The sequence below is a fragment of the Oryctolagus cuniculus genome, chromosome 2 (genome assembly GCF_051225735.1).
Source record: "Oryctolagus cuniculus isolate XC-2025 breed Fujian yellow rabbit chromosome 2, ASM5122573v1, whole genome shotgun sequence".
NCBI lineage: Eukaryota > Metazoa > Chordata > Mammalia > Lagomorpha > Leporidae > Oryctolagus > Oryctolagus cuniculus.
In genome coordinates this window covers 33398175-33414204 of record NC_142868.1, presented here as the reverse complement: position 1 = coordinate 33414204, position 16030 = coordinate 33398175, and the positions used below count along the sequence as shown (strand labels likewise).

Below are 16030 nucleotides of genomic sequence, written 5' to 3'. Positions count from 1 at the left end.
CCTTTTTCATATTATGTGTGTTAAGGGCCAGTTACAGAATTGGCCCTTGGAATTTTTTTTTTAAATGCTGTATACTGAATGATATAAAATCAAGCTTTACCTTGAATCATATATTAAAATATTATTAGATCATTTTAGAGCTACTTTTGTATGTACTTTTTTTTAAACATGCATGCTAAATCTAACAAATATTAGCTTATATGGTGATTATTCCTATTTGTGTTTCATAATTTAGCACAGATATGGCTTGAATTCCTATATTCTCTGGTGGCACTAAAGATTTTAGCATTTGACTTTTTTAAGAAAAGGTTCTTTTCTGCTTAAGTTTCTTTCTCTTTTTAAAATTTATTTATTTATGTGTTTGTGAGCCAAAGAGCCAGGGTGCAAGAGACAAAGACAGAAGACAGAGAGAAAGGATAAGAGGGAGAGACTGTGCGTGAGCAAGCAGACTCTCACCTGCTGCTTCACTCCTTAAATGCTGGCATCCATGTAGACTGGGTTGGGCCTTAGTTGGTAGGAACTCAATCTAGGTTTCCCATGTGGGGCAGGAACCCAAAAACTTGATCTGTTACTGCTACCTCCTAGGGTTGGCACTCAGGAAGTTGGAGTCCGGGGCTGGAGCCAGGTATGGAACCCAGGCACTCTGGTGTGAGACTTGGGCAATTAAGTGCTATGCCAAATGCTTCTCCCTTAATTTTTTTATTCCCCCTGTTTGGTCTAAGAGTGATCAAAGAGCAAAAGACACATGTAAATAAGATTAATCTTGAGATTTCATAGTATAAATACTTGTTTCTTGGAGAATATTCTTTTTATTTTTATTTATTTTTTAATTTTTTGACAGAGTGGACAGTGAGAGAGAGAGACAGAGAGAAAGGTCTTCCTTTGCCGTTGGTTCACCCTCCAATGGCCGCCACGGCCGCGCGCTGCGGCCAGCGCACTGCGCTGATCCGATGGCAGGAGCCAGGTACCTATCCTGGTCTCCCATGGGGTGCAGGGCCCAAGCATGTGGGCCATCCTCCACTGCACTTCCTGGCCACAGCAGAGAGCTGGCCTGGAAGAGGGGCAACCGGGACAGAATCCAGCGCCCCGACCGGGACTAGAACCCCAGGTGCTGGGCGCAGCAAGGCGAAGGATTAGCCTAGTGAGCCGCAGTGCCGGCCTGAGAATATTCTTTTATATGAGGATCCTTGAGTTATATTGTTATCTGAGGATAAAACCTCAGGTCATTTTGATTCTGACACTCTTAGGAGAGACCATAACAGGAATAATTTGGGATGATGTATATCAAAGGACCAGATCCGATGACTAACACCTAGATTAGTAGGCATTCAAAAGGGAAAAAAATAACAGAATGCCCACAAAGCCCACTTTGAGGCTGTGCGAGACCTTTATTAATGAAGTTGCTCAAAATGATGGAAGACGAACCATCAGTGATGTGAACATAAGCTTTAGAATATTTGTAGTAAGCGGAGGTGTTTCTTTGTTTTGACAGTGATAGATTGACTCTTTGATCTTTTTGTTCTATTGCTAAATGTCTGCCCAGGCACGCTGTGCAAAACAACTTTTCCATCAGGAGCCCTGTCTCTTAGGCAAGGTACCCTTTGTCAAATTTTGAGTATGTGGGAGGATTATTAAAAACAGTGTGGCCATAGATTTATTATTTAACTATTGATGATGTGCATAGGCTTTCCAGTGACCCCCTGGAGATATCAAAGTTAGTGGGCAGATAGCCATAGCCTTCAATTGTGGATCAAGGCTATGGGTATCTGGTGATTTTAAATACACAAAGGTCAGACAGTTTGAGCTCTGATCATGGATTTCTTTAATGTGGGACTGTTTCAGAGTAGGAATTTTTGTTTTCTTTATTTTTTTGCAAGTCAGAGACAGAGAGAGCTCCAATCTACTGGTTCATTTTAGATGCTAGCCCAGTGCCTGCCTGGGGCCAGAGCCAGGAGCCAGGAGCTCACTTTAGGGTCTTCCACATGGGTAGCAGGAACCTAACTACATGAGCCGGCACTGCCACCTCTCAGGGTCTGCATTAGCAGGAAGCTGGAATCAGAAAGGAGAGTCAGGGCCGGTGCCGCAGCTCACTAAGCTAATCCTCCGCCTTGCGGCGCCAGCATACCGGGTTCTAGTCCCGGTCGGGGCGCCAGATTCTGTCCCGGTTGCCCCTCTTCCAGGCCAGCTCTCTGCTGTGGCCAGGGAGTACAGTGGAGGATGGCCCAAGTGCTTGGGCCCTGCACCCCATGGGAGACCAGGAGAAGTACCTGGCTCCTGCCATCGGATCAGTGCCGTGCGCCAGCTGCAGCACGCTGGCCGCGGCGGCCATTGGAGGGTGAACCAACGTCAAAAGGAAGACCTTTCTCTCTGTCTCTCTCTCTCTCACTGTCCACTCTGCCTGTAAAAAAGAAAAGAAAAAAAAAAGGAGAGTCGGGATTGAAACTCAGGCACTCCTTCCTGGGCCATTGGTATCTTAAGCCCTAGGCTAAATGCATACCCCTTATCTAAACTTGATATAAACATCAGGCAATGTTTGTATCATTCTACTGATTGCATATACTTGTGAAATTAACCATTGCCCCCTTGGTTTAACTAAAACTCTTAGGGTACAGTGTACCCTTGTGATATCTTCAGTATTGTACAATATTCTATTTTTTCTTAGAATTTTGAAGAAAGAAGCTGGCACTATTCTTTTTTTATTTTAATAGTTTTTTAATAGTCCACAATAAAATAAGCATAATTGGCTTAGGTTGCCTCTTGGGATATCTACATCCCATATCAGAGTGCCTGGTTCTTTGTGTCCGGGGCTACTGTGCTTCTGATTCAGCTTCCTGCTCTGAATGCATACTCTGGGAGTCAGTGGGTGATGGCTCAAGGACTTTGATCCCTGTTTCCTGTGTGGAAGACCCTGATGGGATTCTGGGCTCCTGATTTTCACCTGGCCCAACCCTGGCTATTGTGAGGGGAATGAACCAATCAATGGAAGTTCTCTTGCTGTCTCTCTGCCTTTCAGAGAAAAATGAAAATAACTAATAAAAAATTTTAAAATGAGAAATATGGGAGTTTCTAAAAAGGAAAATACAGTTTCTTGAAATTAATGCACTACTGGAAAATCCTTGACCTTAACACAATTCTTTTATTCTTTTTTTTTTTTTTAAGATTTATTTTATTTATTTGAATGACAGAGTTACAGAGAGAGGTAGGGACAGAGAGGTCTTCCATCTGCTGGTTCACCCCCCCAAATGGCCGCAATGGCCGGAGCTGTGCTGATCTGAAGCCAGGAGCCAGGAGCTTTTTTTTTTCTTTGTCAGGCAGAGTTAGACAGTGAGAGAGAGACAGAGCACTGCACTGATCCGAAGCCAGGAGCCAGGTGCTTCTCCTGGTCTCCCATGCGGGTGCAAGGGCCTAAGCACTTGGGCCATCCTCCACTGCCCTCCCGGGCCACAGTAGAGAGCTGGACTGGAAGAGGAGCAACTAGGACAGAATCTGGCGCCCCAACCGGGATTAGAACATGGGGTGCCGGCACTGCAAGTGGAGGATTAGCCAAGTGAGCTGCGGCGCCGGTCCAGGAGCCAGGAGCTTCTTACAGGTCTCCCACATGGGTGCAGGGCCCAAGGACTTGGGCCGTCTTCAACTGCTTTCCCAGGTCATAGCAGAGAGCTGGATGCGAAGAGGAGCAGTTGGGACATGAACTGGAGTTCGTATGGGTTGCCGGTGCTTCGGGCCAGGGCTTTAACCCGCGGTGCCACAGTGCTAGCCCTATATTCTTTTTTTTTCTTTTTTTTAAAGGAAATTCTTTTTGGCCGGCGCCGCGGCTCACTAGGCTAATCCTCCACCTGCGGGGCCGGCACCCTGGGTTCTAGTCCAGGTTGGGGCACCGGATTCTGTCCCAGTTGCCCCTCTTCCAGGCCAGCTCTCTGCTGTGGCCCAGGAAGGCAGTGGAGGATGGCCCAAGTGCTTGGGCCGTGCATCCGCATGGGAGACCAGGAGGAAGCACCTGGCTCCTGGTTTCGGATCGGAGCAGCGCACAGGCCCAGGCCACAGCGGCCATTTGGGGGTTGAACCAACAGAAAAGGAAGACCTTTCTCTCTGTCTCTCTCTCTCCTTCTCACTGTCAAAAAAAAAAAAAAAAAAATGAAAATTCTTTTTAATTTTTTTTTTTTTTTTGACAGGCAGAGTGGACAATGAGAGAGACAGAGAGCAAGGTCTTCCTTTTGACGTTGGTTCACCCTCCAATGGCCGCTGTGGCCAGCGTGCTGCGGCCGGCACACCGCGCTTATCCGAAGCCAGGAGCCAGGTACTTATCCTGGTCTCCCATGGGGTGCAGGGCCCAAGGACTTGGGCCATCCTCCACTGCACTCCCTGGCCACAGCAGAGAGCTGGACTGGAAGAGGAGCAATGGGGACAGAATCCGGCGCCCTGACCGGGACTAGAACCCAGTGTGCCGGCGCCGCAAGGCGGAGGATTAGCTTAGTGAGCTGCGGTGCCGGCCAATTCTTTTTAATTTTTTAAAAAAGATTTATTTATTTGAAAGGCAGAGAAGGAGAGGAAGGCAGATAGGCAGAGACAGAGAAATCTTCTATCAGCTGATTCATTTCCCAAATGGCTGCAGAGGCTGGAGCTGGGCCAATCTGAAGCCAGGAGCTAGGCACTTCCTCTGGGTCTTCCATGTGGATACAGAGGCCTAAGCACTTGAACCATCCTCCACTGCTTTCCTAGGTACATTATCAGAGAGCAGGGTCAGAAGTGGTGCAGCTGGGACATAAACCAGTGTCCATTTGGGATGCAGGCATTGCTGGCTGTGGCTTAACCCAGTGTGCCACAACACTGCAACCAAAACTGTGGTTTTTAATATTGGTTCATAGAATGTTTTAGTTTTATATTAGTAGTGTAAGGCTAAAAATATTTTTTATAATTTATTTATAAAACGTTTATTTATAAACATTTATAATTCTAAACGTTTTCAAAGATTTTGTGCACTGAAAAGGTAAAGAAGGGTAGCTATCTTATTTTTTGGTATTGATTAAACATAGAAATAATAATTTAGATATATTTGATTAAATAAGATATACTGTTAAAATTAATTTTAACCTTTTTAAAACTTTTAAATGTGCCTACAGGAAAGCACAAAACTACATTTTTGGTTTGCATTTTATTTCTGTTGCATAGTGCTTTATTAACAGTGAGAAAGAGACTTAGGAAATAGTGTAGATATTTCTGACTGTTTGTGTTTATTTTATTATACAGCTTTTTAGACTGTCATAAAGAGAATTAGTTTTACCACTTAGCTCTGTGACAAATATTTTTCATCGTCACTGATTAAATTCATCTTCTACTAGAATTTATTTATTTAGTTTGATTCACTATGTTAATTTCCCCAATTACAGGAAGAGGAAAAAGTTGCTTATAAATATCTTAATAGCTAACCACTGACTCGAGTAAAATGTTCTAGGTTGGTAAAAACTCAAATACTTGTTGTACTGGGTAAATATATTTACTTTTGCTGTTTAATGAAGTGGGAGACCTTGAGTTTTGTTTGGCAAAGCTGACCTTTTATTATGCAATTTCATCAGGGCTGCTGTTTGATTGAATGAGGGTTTTTTTGTCTTGAGAATTATTTATGACTGGTAATTTTAATTAAGCACAATTTCAGGGGCAATTAGTACTCTGGAAGTTATTGTTATCTGGGGAGTGCTAAATGGGAGGGAAATTGGATATTTTTTTTTCTCTAGGTTACCATGTAGTATCAGTAACCTGTGATGAGAAAGTAGTAGAGAAAATATTACTGGAGCATGTGTGTGTAACATTCTGATTTTTGAGTCACAGTTGTGTGGATCAGACAAATAGGTTCTGTATACAAGAGAGTGCTTCTCTAAGATGTTTTCAGGGAACCTAGAGTGATTGAGACAAATTGAGAGGAAACTAAGAACTGTGTATTATATTTCTTTGATTATATGCTTGTTCAGAAATTAAGATTAAATTATATGCTGAAATTCTACAAAAAAAATAAAGAATTTTTGAGGAAGGATGAAATATTTAAATTAATATTGTTTTAAATTACCCAAGTAAATGTTCCATTTCAAAATGCCAAGGAAGTCAGATTATGTTATGAAAATGTTATTAAGTACTAAAAATAATGGGTGATTTGTATGTGGCTTTGTGTACTGAGACTAGCTCTGCTCACTGAAATGTGAAGAGGTGTGTGAGTGGAAGTGGGGATCTCACTGCAGAATTACTCCCTTAACTCTGGCCAGATTTCCTTCCAGTGCTGGTTTCATGCCTTACTCTTGTCAGAAGCTCTGGGTATAATGTACCTGTGGTTAACTGTCCAGGCCTTTTTCTTTTTTTTTTTAGATCTATTGAACTTGGCACTTGTGTCGTAGATAACATTTTTCTTTGAAGGATTTATTTGAAAGACAGAGCTACTGAGAGAGAAAGAGAGAGAGAAACAGACAATGAGGACAAAGGGAGAGGTCTTCTGTCTGCTGGTACACTCTCCAAATGGCCACAATGGCCTGGGCTGGGCCAAGCCAAAACCAGGAGACAGTAGCTTCATCCTGGTCTTCATGCTTGCGGGGCCCAAGCACTTGGGCCATCCTTGGTTGCTTTTCCAGGCACGCTGACAAGGAGCTAGACTGCAGTGGAGAGCTGAGACTTGAACCAGTGCTCATCTGGGAACATGGTGTTGTAGGCGGCAACTTAATCCAGTACACCACCGCATACCAGCCCAACATCACATTTTTTTTTAATGAAATTCACGCATATTTTCTGTGAACATTTTTTTTAATACTTATTTATTTGAAAGATAGAGTTACAGAGACAAGTAGAAACAGAGAGAAAGAGAGGTCTTCCATCCACTGGTTCACTCCTCAAATGGCCACAACGGCTGGAGATGAGCCGATCTGGAGCCAGGAGCCGGGAGCCTCTTCCAGGTCTCCAAAGCGGGTACAGGGGCTCAAGGACCTGGGCCACCTTCTGCTGTGTTCCCAGGCTATAGCAGAGAGCTGGATTAGAAGAGGAGCAGCTGGGACTAGAACCAGCGCCCATATGGGATGCTGGCGCTTCAGGCCAGGGTGTTAACCCTCTTTGTCACAGTGCCGGCCCCCCAACATCACATTTTAAGCCAGTACCTTTTTCTCTTACTTTTCCTTACTCAATTACCTCACTAGACCTCACAAATTATAATTTTATTTTAAGAATATAACTGACTCCGTTTGATTCTCCAAAGATCCATTGGTATTGTATTATGAAAGCTCTGGTTTCCTTTATAATTTTATTTATATATTTAATTGATTTGAAAGGCAGAGAGAGAGATCCTATCTGCTTGTTCTCTTCTCTCCCCTAATGCTGGGGCTGGCCCAGGCCAAAGCCAAGAGCCTGGAGCTCAATCCAGGTTTCCCACATGAGTGGCAGAGATCCAACTGCTTGAGCCACCTACTACCTCTCAGGGTACACATTAGCAGGAAATGAGAATTGGGAGCAGAGCTGGGATTTGAATGTAAGCACTCCAGTATGGGACATGAGTTTCCCAAGTGGCCCCTTAACTGAGTGTGCCAAACACCCACCCCTGGTTTCTTGATTAGGGATGAGCCATCTCAGTTTTGTTTTACTGTGCTGATATGCACAGGATGTGTGACTTACCACATAAATGGGCAAAGATGATATGTTTAGTTTCTCTTCCATTCACTTAATAAACATTTTTTGAAGGCTTGACACATGCACGAACCTTCCTCTACCTCCAAAACCAAAGTGACAGTTGGGGTTTTTGACTCAGAAGTATTAAAAAGGAATGTAACAGAAAAAGGCTTTAAACACGCAGATCCTCTTTGAAGTTTTTGACTTATTGCTAACTTTTTTTCATCTCTGTAACCATTTATCCCCATTAATTTGGTTTTTGTGTGTTCCTGACCAAAGGAAAGGAAATCAGAGAATTAGGCTGTTCAGAGCTCTGTTTGGAAAGGCCAAATTCTCAGCAGTATAAACTCCAGAATTAGGTTTTCTTCCTTTCTTGGCTTGTAAATATATTTTTATATGGACCTGCGCATTATTTTCTTTGTCTTTTATTGGTATTCCTTCTAAATGAATGAACATGTCTAACTCAGAATGGCAGCACAATGTTCTCACCCAGGCAGTTCCTCTGCTGTGGGTTGAGTAATGCTAGTTTACTTGGTGGTTGTTACCACATTTGAGGTTATGCTGTCTATAAATAAAAACAAATAGTGTTTTTGTAAAGAGACAGATATCCTGGAAGGAAACTCTGAGTGTTCAATTGCCTGTGATTTTCAGCTGGTTCTCAGAAATTTGACTTTGATGTATTTGTCAATATATTATTACAAGTTTCTGGGGGAGAAGAGAACAGTTTGCCTTTGGCATCTAACCAGGTAGGAAGAAATTTAGGCATATTAGAAAACAAGAACAAATGTTAAAAAGCTAACTGCCATTTTAGATGGAATGTTTTGTTTCTGCACGTTGGGTGGGGTTGTAAAATACTTCCCATGAGGATGGCCACAGCAGCACCTGTGAAACGAGCATGTCTTTGCAGGCAGCTAGTTGCATTCTTTCCTGTATTACCATCTTGTTCCAATGAAACATTGATGTAACTTTTGAAATGCTAGGGGCCAGAGGGGCTTTTAAGACACCTGGCTCAGAAGTCATAATATGGAGACAGTAGGGATGCTTTTTCTTCAGTTTTTCTGGTTCATGAAGACAAGATGATGGGATGTTTTCAGATGTGCTTGTGGCTTATAGGGAGCTGCACATTTCCCATGTGGATGGCACAGACCTAACTACTGGAGCCATCCCTTGCTGCCTCCCAGTGTTTGCATTAGCAGGAAGCTAGAATTGGGAGCTGGAGCTGGCGCTCAAACCCAGACATTCTGATATGGGACATGGGTATCCTAACTGGCACCTGAACTACAAGATTAGATGTCGATGCCTCACCATTGTTTTTGAGCCTTAAGATTTGGTCTTTTTTTTTTTTTTTTTTTTTTTTTAAGATTTATTTTATTTATTTGAAAGAGTTACAGAGAGAGGTAGAGACAGAGAGAGAGGTCTTCCATCCACCGATTCACTCCCCAGATGGCTACAATGGCCAGAGCTGCGCCGGTCTGAAGCCAGGAGCTTCTTCCAGGTCTCTCATGTGGATGCAGGGGCCCAAAGATTTGGGCCTGGTTTCCCAGACCATAACAGAGAGCTGGATCGTAAGAGGGACACCTGGGATTAGAACCGGCACCCATATGGGATGCTAGAGCTTCAGACCAGGGCTTTAACTCGCTGTGCCACAGTGCCGCCGTCCTCCCCCCCCCCCCCCCCGCCCTTTAAAAAGATTTATTTATTTGAAAGAGTTACACAGAGAAAGAGAAGCAGAGAAAGAGAGAGGTATTCCATCTGCTGGTTCACTCTCCAGTTGGCCACAGGTCTTCCATATGGGTGCAGGGGCCCAAGGACTTGGGCCATCTTCTGCTGCTTTCTCAGGGTATAGCAGAGAGCTCAATCGGAAGTGGAGCAGCCGGGACTTGAACCAGCGCCCATATAGGATGCCGGCAGTGCAAGCGGTGGCCTTACCCACTATGCCACAGCGGCAGCCCCCCTCCTTTCTTTATTAAAACCAGGATGCAAGCGATGTTCTTTCTGTTTTGATTTAATTTAAAGATACTTTGCATAATTTTTTATTAACTTACTAAATAGTATAATTTGTTGTTGTATGCTACTGGTTTGGTTATGCTGTAGGTTAACTGGGTCTAAAAATAGACCAACTGTCAACCAGAAAAAATTATTTGGGTTTCTATAATAATTCACTCTTATTATTTCAGAGAAAAAGAGAGGAATTTCAGGTCACCGTCTCAGGGGTCACCAGGGCTATTTGGGGTACTTCACATGGCTGTTGTATTTGAGTGGCATGGGGATAATGCTGCCTAGACTTTGAGGAGCTGTGAATCAGACCCTTTTCCACATCTGCCAAAGAGCCAGAGAAGATCTGATAGGTTGGGAGAGCTGATCTTTGAAGGAATGAACCTCATCTTGTTAAACTGAAATCTGTGAAGTATCCTGCTTTTGATAGGCAATGGCTAGTAAGATTTGTGGATGAATCTTTAAGTTTGAAGGTAGGTTAAGTATAGTTGAAGATAAGTAAAACATGGATGCTTTAGGTAAAACCTGTGGTTGCGGGTTAACAAAAACACCTCACTTAGTGTCAGCACTGTGGGGAGTGTATGAGGAGGCCATTGACCTCTTTCATGAAACTCAGGAATAAACCATTAGTACCTTGGTTTATACACATCAGTATAGGAAACTGATCCAAGTAAGAATTGGGCCCACCTTGCTCAAGTGCCCACTTCTGGTCTAGCTGGTTGTAGCCAGCAGTATGGAGCCATCTAATGAATAGATGTGTTGCTGTTTGGAGGCCCTTGGGAGGTGTGATGAGCTGTAAGGTATTAGGAAAAATGAGCTTGTAATGAGCTACATGGACATTCTTAGAGATGTCAGTTACACTCTTGCCTTACAAAATGGCTTACTTTATTTATTTGAAAGGCAGAGTTACAGAGACGCAAAGAGAGAGATCGAGATCTTCTATCTGCTGGTTCATTCCCCAGATGGCCACAATGGCTGGAGCTGCACTGATCTGAAGCCAGGAGCCATTAGCCTCTTCCGGGTCTCCCAAGTGGGTGCAGGGGCCCAAGGACTTGGGCCATCTTCTGCTTCCCCAGGCCATAGCAGAGAGCTGGATGGGAAGTGGAGCAGCCAGGACTCAAACTGGTGTCTATATGGGATGCTGGCACCTCAGTTGGTGGCTTTACCTGCTATGCCAAGCCCCCCCCCCCCCCCAAGTTGTATTTATTTGAATGTCAGAATTAGAGACACAGAGAGATCTTCCATCCGCTTGTTCACTCCTCAAATGGCTACAACAGCCGGGGCTGTGCCGACCAGTCTGAAGACGGGAACTTCATCTGTGTCTCCCATGTAGGTACTGGGGCCTAAGCAATTGGGCTATCTTCCGCTGCTTTCCCAGCACATTAGCAGAGAGCTGAATCAGAAGTGGACCATCAAGACTTGAACTGGCACCCATAAGGTATGCCAGCATTACAGATGGTGGCTTAACTCCTTGTGCCACAGCGCCGGCCCCATAGTGGGTTACTTTATTATTTTAAAGATTTATTTATTTATTTGAAAGTCAAAGTTAAATAGAGAGAGGAGGAGAGGCAAAGAGAGAGAAAAATCTTCCATTTGCTGGTTCACTCCCCAGTTGGCTGCAACGGCTGGAAGTGTGTCCATCCAAAGCCAGGATCCAGGAGCTTCTTCCGGGTCTCCCACAGGGGTGCAGGGGCCCAAGGAGTTGGGCCATCTTCTACTGCTTTCCCAGGCCATAGCATAGAGCTGGATCAGAAGTGGAGTAGCCGGGACTTGAACCGGCACCCATATGGGATGCCTGGCACTTCAGGCTGTGGCTTTAGCCATTATGCCACAGTGCCGGCCCCGTGAGTTACTTTTTACACTTAATAATCACAAACCTGTAAGAGTTATAAATTGTAGGGGCTGGTGCTGTGGTATAACAGCTAAAACCGCAGCCTGCAGTGCCAGCATCCCATGTGGGTGCTGGTTCGAATCTCGGCTGCTCCACTTCTGCTCCACCTCTCTGCTATGGTTTGGGAAGCAGTAGAAGATGGCCCAAGTCCTTGGGCTCCTGCACCTGCGTGGGAGACCCGGAAGAAGTTACTGGCTCCTGGCTTCGGATCAGTGCTGCTCCGGCCGTTGTGGCTGATTGGGGAGTGAACCAGTGGATGGAAGACCTCTCTGTCTCTGCCTCTCCTCTCTTTGTGTAACTCTGACTTTCAAATAAATAAATCTTTGAGAAAACAAAAGAGTTATGAATTGGAAAGTTTATGGTTTCATTTCAATATAAGAAATAAGGCTAAATCCTTTTGATTTTTGCATATTATTAGAGACTTTGATGTTTGCTAAAGCAGCTGTGTAGTAAAAGCACAGTGCCTGGGACTCAGTACCCCTAGCAAGAGTTTATAGTTGAATGAGGGAGTACTTGTGTGAGGAAGTGAGATCCACTCTTGTGGCTTTGCATACCCAATTTACAAAGTGAGCCTTTCCACCTACCACCGTGATTACCTACTTGTCACAGTGGCCTTTTAGACTTTTCTTTCTGTTGAATTTCTTTTGTTGTAGGACACATTGAGAAGTGTGTGTGTGTGTGTGTGTGTGTGTGAATGAATCAAACCAGAAAAAATTGCTGAAGCTCCTTTCAGTGATGTTTGTTAGAGAAAGTGATCTTCCATCTACTGGTTCACTCCCCAAATGGCCACATTGGTTGAGACTGGGCCAGGCTGAAGTGAGGAGCCAGGAACTCAACCCGGATCTCCTGCAAGGGCCCAAGTACTTGTACCATTTTCCTCTACTTTCTCAGTACATTAACAGGGAGCTATATTAGAAGTGGAGCATCTAGGTCTCGAACTGGCACATGTAAAGGGTGCTAGCGTCACAGGCGGCAACTTAACCTGCTCCATCACAGCGCCAGCAGCCCCTACCTGAACCCACCCTTCAGGGATATTTTTGGAGTTTGTAGTTATCTAAGGGTTGTCATGAATGAGTTGTTTCGTGGAAATTCTTTAAGAAATAAAATGTAACAAAACAAAGAGCTTGAAGACTTAAATGAAGCCTTCACGTACCATGGTTGTCCGAGCCTCAGCCTTTCACCTGGAACTACAGTGGCTTCCTAAGTAGTCTTCCGCATTCGCTTCTGCCCCTCTACCGCATCTTCTCTGAAGGGCATGCCTTCAGTTGGATCACTCAGTGTTCTGCTCAGAATTCTCCAGTGGATTCTCATCCTACCGTGTAACCTAAAATTCGGCCTGGGGTTTGACTCCTGCCTCGTTCCCTGGAACTTGCGCAGCATACCCTCATTGTGCTGCAGTCTCCTTGACCTCCAGGCACAGTCACTGTAAGGCTTTTGTGCTTGTAGTTTTCATCATGCGGACATTCTTGCTGGAGGGTACCTCGGTCTAAGCGTTGCTTTTCAAGGAGGCCTTGTGTGACCATGCTATCCAAAAGCGCACCCTTCCTCCCCCTGTCAGACTTTTTCTTCCCAGAAGTATAACTTGATGATATGTATTTATTTGTATGTGCTTCCTTTTGTAGATGTTAAGTTCCGTGAGGGTAGGATAGGGATTTTTGTCTTTGTTATTCACTGCTGTAGCCCCAGTGCCTGGCATGTCATGGGTGTTCAGTAAATCTCTGTGGACCCTGGGTGTGTCGGGAGGAATGGCGTAGTTCAGGCCCTGCACTGGTAACTGTGGGGATGGATGACTGTTGAATTCGGTGGTGCTGATTGTAGTCCCAATGCTGAAACCCCAAAGATCAAAATCCCTAAAGTCTAAAACCTCGAAACAATCCCAAAGCATTGAAATTCTTAATGTTCTGAAATGTTGAGAGCTGAAATCACAAAAACTGCAGTTGCCGTGGAAAAAAAAAAAAAAAAAAGGTAAAGGATAGAGAGCTGGATTCTGTGGATAGGATTGGCCAGGAGATCTGGAAACAATGAAAATTTCAGTTTAAAAATGCATCCCCCCCCCCCTGCCCCGCCCCTTTCTCTGAGCACTGTGCTGGCTACACCTCGCATGCTGTGAGCTCCGGGCGTCTGCTAAGCTAGCAATGCTGTCATCCGGCTCCAGCTTCCATCAGTCATGATGAGATGTTCTCCCACGTTTACCGGAGCTGGGAGACTGCCGGCAGGCTGTGTCTGGAGGTGGAGGGGCACGTGGTCAGAAGGGTGGGGGTAACATTGGTGATTTGCTCGTTGGTGGAACTGCCTCTACCAAAGACCTCAAGGGCCAAGGTAGCAAAAGCACAGTGATCCCTGGTATTGGTACCATTATGAACCAAAACCTGCAGGAACACGGCTCCACAAAAAAAGCCCCTAAGAAATATGTCACATGAGTAAAAGGCAGACTTGAAGCACGGGGACCAGGAAGAGTAAGGCCTTTTGTGACAGCAGCACAAACGAAGCACATTGTTGGTACTTTGCAAAACAGCCAGTTCTTTATTGACGAAAACAGAATCCAGATGACATGGTTGCTCTGCTGGACTACCAGGAGGATGGTGTGAGCCCTTTAGGATTTCCTTTAAGGATGACTTAGATATGGGAAAAGTTAGTATATGGGGCAGCGACTTTGGCTCTGTCACTGCTCATCATAACCAGCTTGCTATCCATACCACACCAGGACTTACCATAAATGAAATTCATATCTTGGACTCTTCATTTATTTTGGCTAGTATTTACTTGGAGACACTGCTTTTTGAGGAAAAAACATGTTATGTAGGTTGTCTAAAGATAAAATAGATTTCAGTTCATGTGAGAGAATACCTTTTTTTTTTTTTTGACAGGCAGAGTGGACAGTGAGAGACAGAGAGAGAGAGAGAGAAAGGTCTTCCTTTGCCGTTGGTTCACCCTCCAATGGCCGCCGCGGCCCGCGCGCTGCGGCCGGCGCACCGCGCTGATCCGATGGCAGGAGCCAGGAGCCAGGTGCTTTTCCTGGTCTCCCATGGGGTGCAGGACCCAAGCACCTGGGCCATCCTCCACTGCACTCCCTGGCCACAGCAGAGGGCTGGCCTGGAAGAGGGGCAACCGGGACAGAATCCGGCGCCCCGACCGGGACTAGAACCCGGTGTGCCGGCGCCGCTAGGCGGAGGATTAGCCTAGTGAGCCATGGCGCCGGCCCAGAGAATACCTTTTATATAATACACATTTCAGCTGAGTCCATGCTGCATGTTCTTGGAGAAATGCAAGCCTGGTTGCCGACCACTAGTGGAAGGCACAAGGCTGCCTTCAGATAACTTCTACAGGCACAGCTTCCAGGGCTGGAATCTAAAACACAAGGATCAAAAGTTTCCTTCTGAGTTGCAGTAAAAGGAAAGACCCTGCTCATAGCGCTGCCAGCATTTGAAGTGGAGCCTTACACATTGGATCTCCTGCAGCGGATGTAGCTGACTCTGGAAGAGATTACCAGAGAAATAAGAAGAGACTGATTCAGTTAGAAAAAATGCCTTATTTGTCTGCAGCAGCATTCCTTCCAACTGATGAAATTCCAGGAGTTTTGAGTGAATGAAGGCCTCATTTGCCTAAAGAAGGAAATCAATTACTGACTGGTCTAAAAATCAGTACATGCCTGATAGGATAAGAAGACACACAATAGTATGGTTACCAGTGTTGCTTCTACCAGATTTGTGATCTGTGTATGAGCATGTGTGGGATGGATTTCTACATGCCCAAAAGAACGTATTAACATGACACAGAGATTGGAAAACTTAATAAAGACTGCTCATTTTGGAGTATATCTAATCGTGAAAGAATTTCAGAAAGAGCAGTGCCATGTGGAAAGTGAATGTGAGCATATTCTCTGAGGAGAGCCATGCCCAAAAAGAAAACAAAGTGGCTATGTGTGTGCAGTGTAAGACTTCAAAGTATAGTTAATGATCGTGAAAGCCAGCCAGCTGTTAGGGACTGCGCCTAATTGTGCCTGCGTGCAAGTTTCCATAATCTGTGCCGTTATACAATATGCTTTTTCATACTGGAGGCACAAATTGTGTAGACTTCTGGAGAGTTCTAATCTTTTAGTGCACTTCCTGCAAATTTTACTTAGCTAAAGTCTGTTACTAAAAGGTTGACTTAGTGTGTGTTTTCTGTCTGTGTAAAAATGCTCAAACTTCCTCAGTAAGTAAGAGAGATCCTTTTATACATCTGTGTTTGTGAAAGAGAAAATTTCTCTGAGGTCTTGGCTCTTTAGGTGACCGCATCTGCAATGGTGAGCTTTGTTGTTGTTTTTGTTGTTTAAAGAGTTATTTTTTTCATTTGAAAGGCAGAGTTAGAGAGACAGAGATCATACATCTGCTGGTTCACTCCCCAAATGGCTGGAATGTCTGGCTGGGACTGGGCCAGGGTGAAGCCAAGAGCCCGGAACTGCATCTGGGTCTCCCACATGGGTGGCAGGGGCCAAGCACTTGGGACTCAGGGCTGGCACTGGCACTC

At 44.8% G+C, this 16030-nt stretch overlaps 1 protein-coding gene and 1 pseudogene across 2 annotated transcripts in view; both read left to right on the top strand.

Annotated features, from left to right (window-relative positions):
- RFC1 (replication factor C subunit 1) overlaps window positions 1-16030 on the top strand; it is an 85028-nt gene that overhangs the window by 26663 nt on the left and 42335 nt on the right. The window lies entirely within an intron of this gene.
- On the top strand, window positions 1352-14344 carry LOC138848672 (translationally-controlled tumor protein-like; annotated as a pseudogene).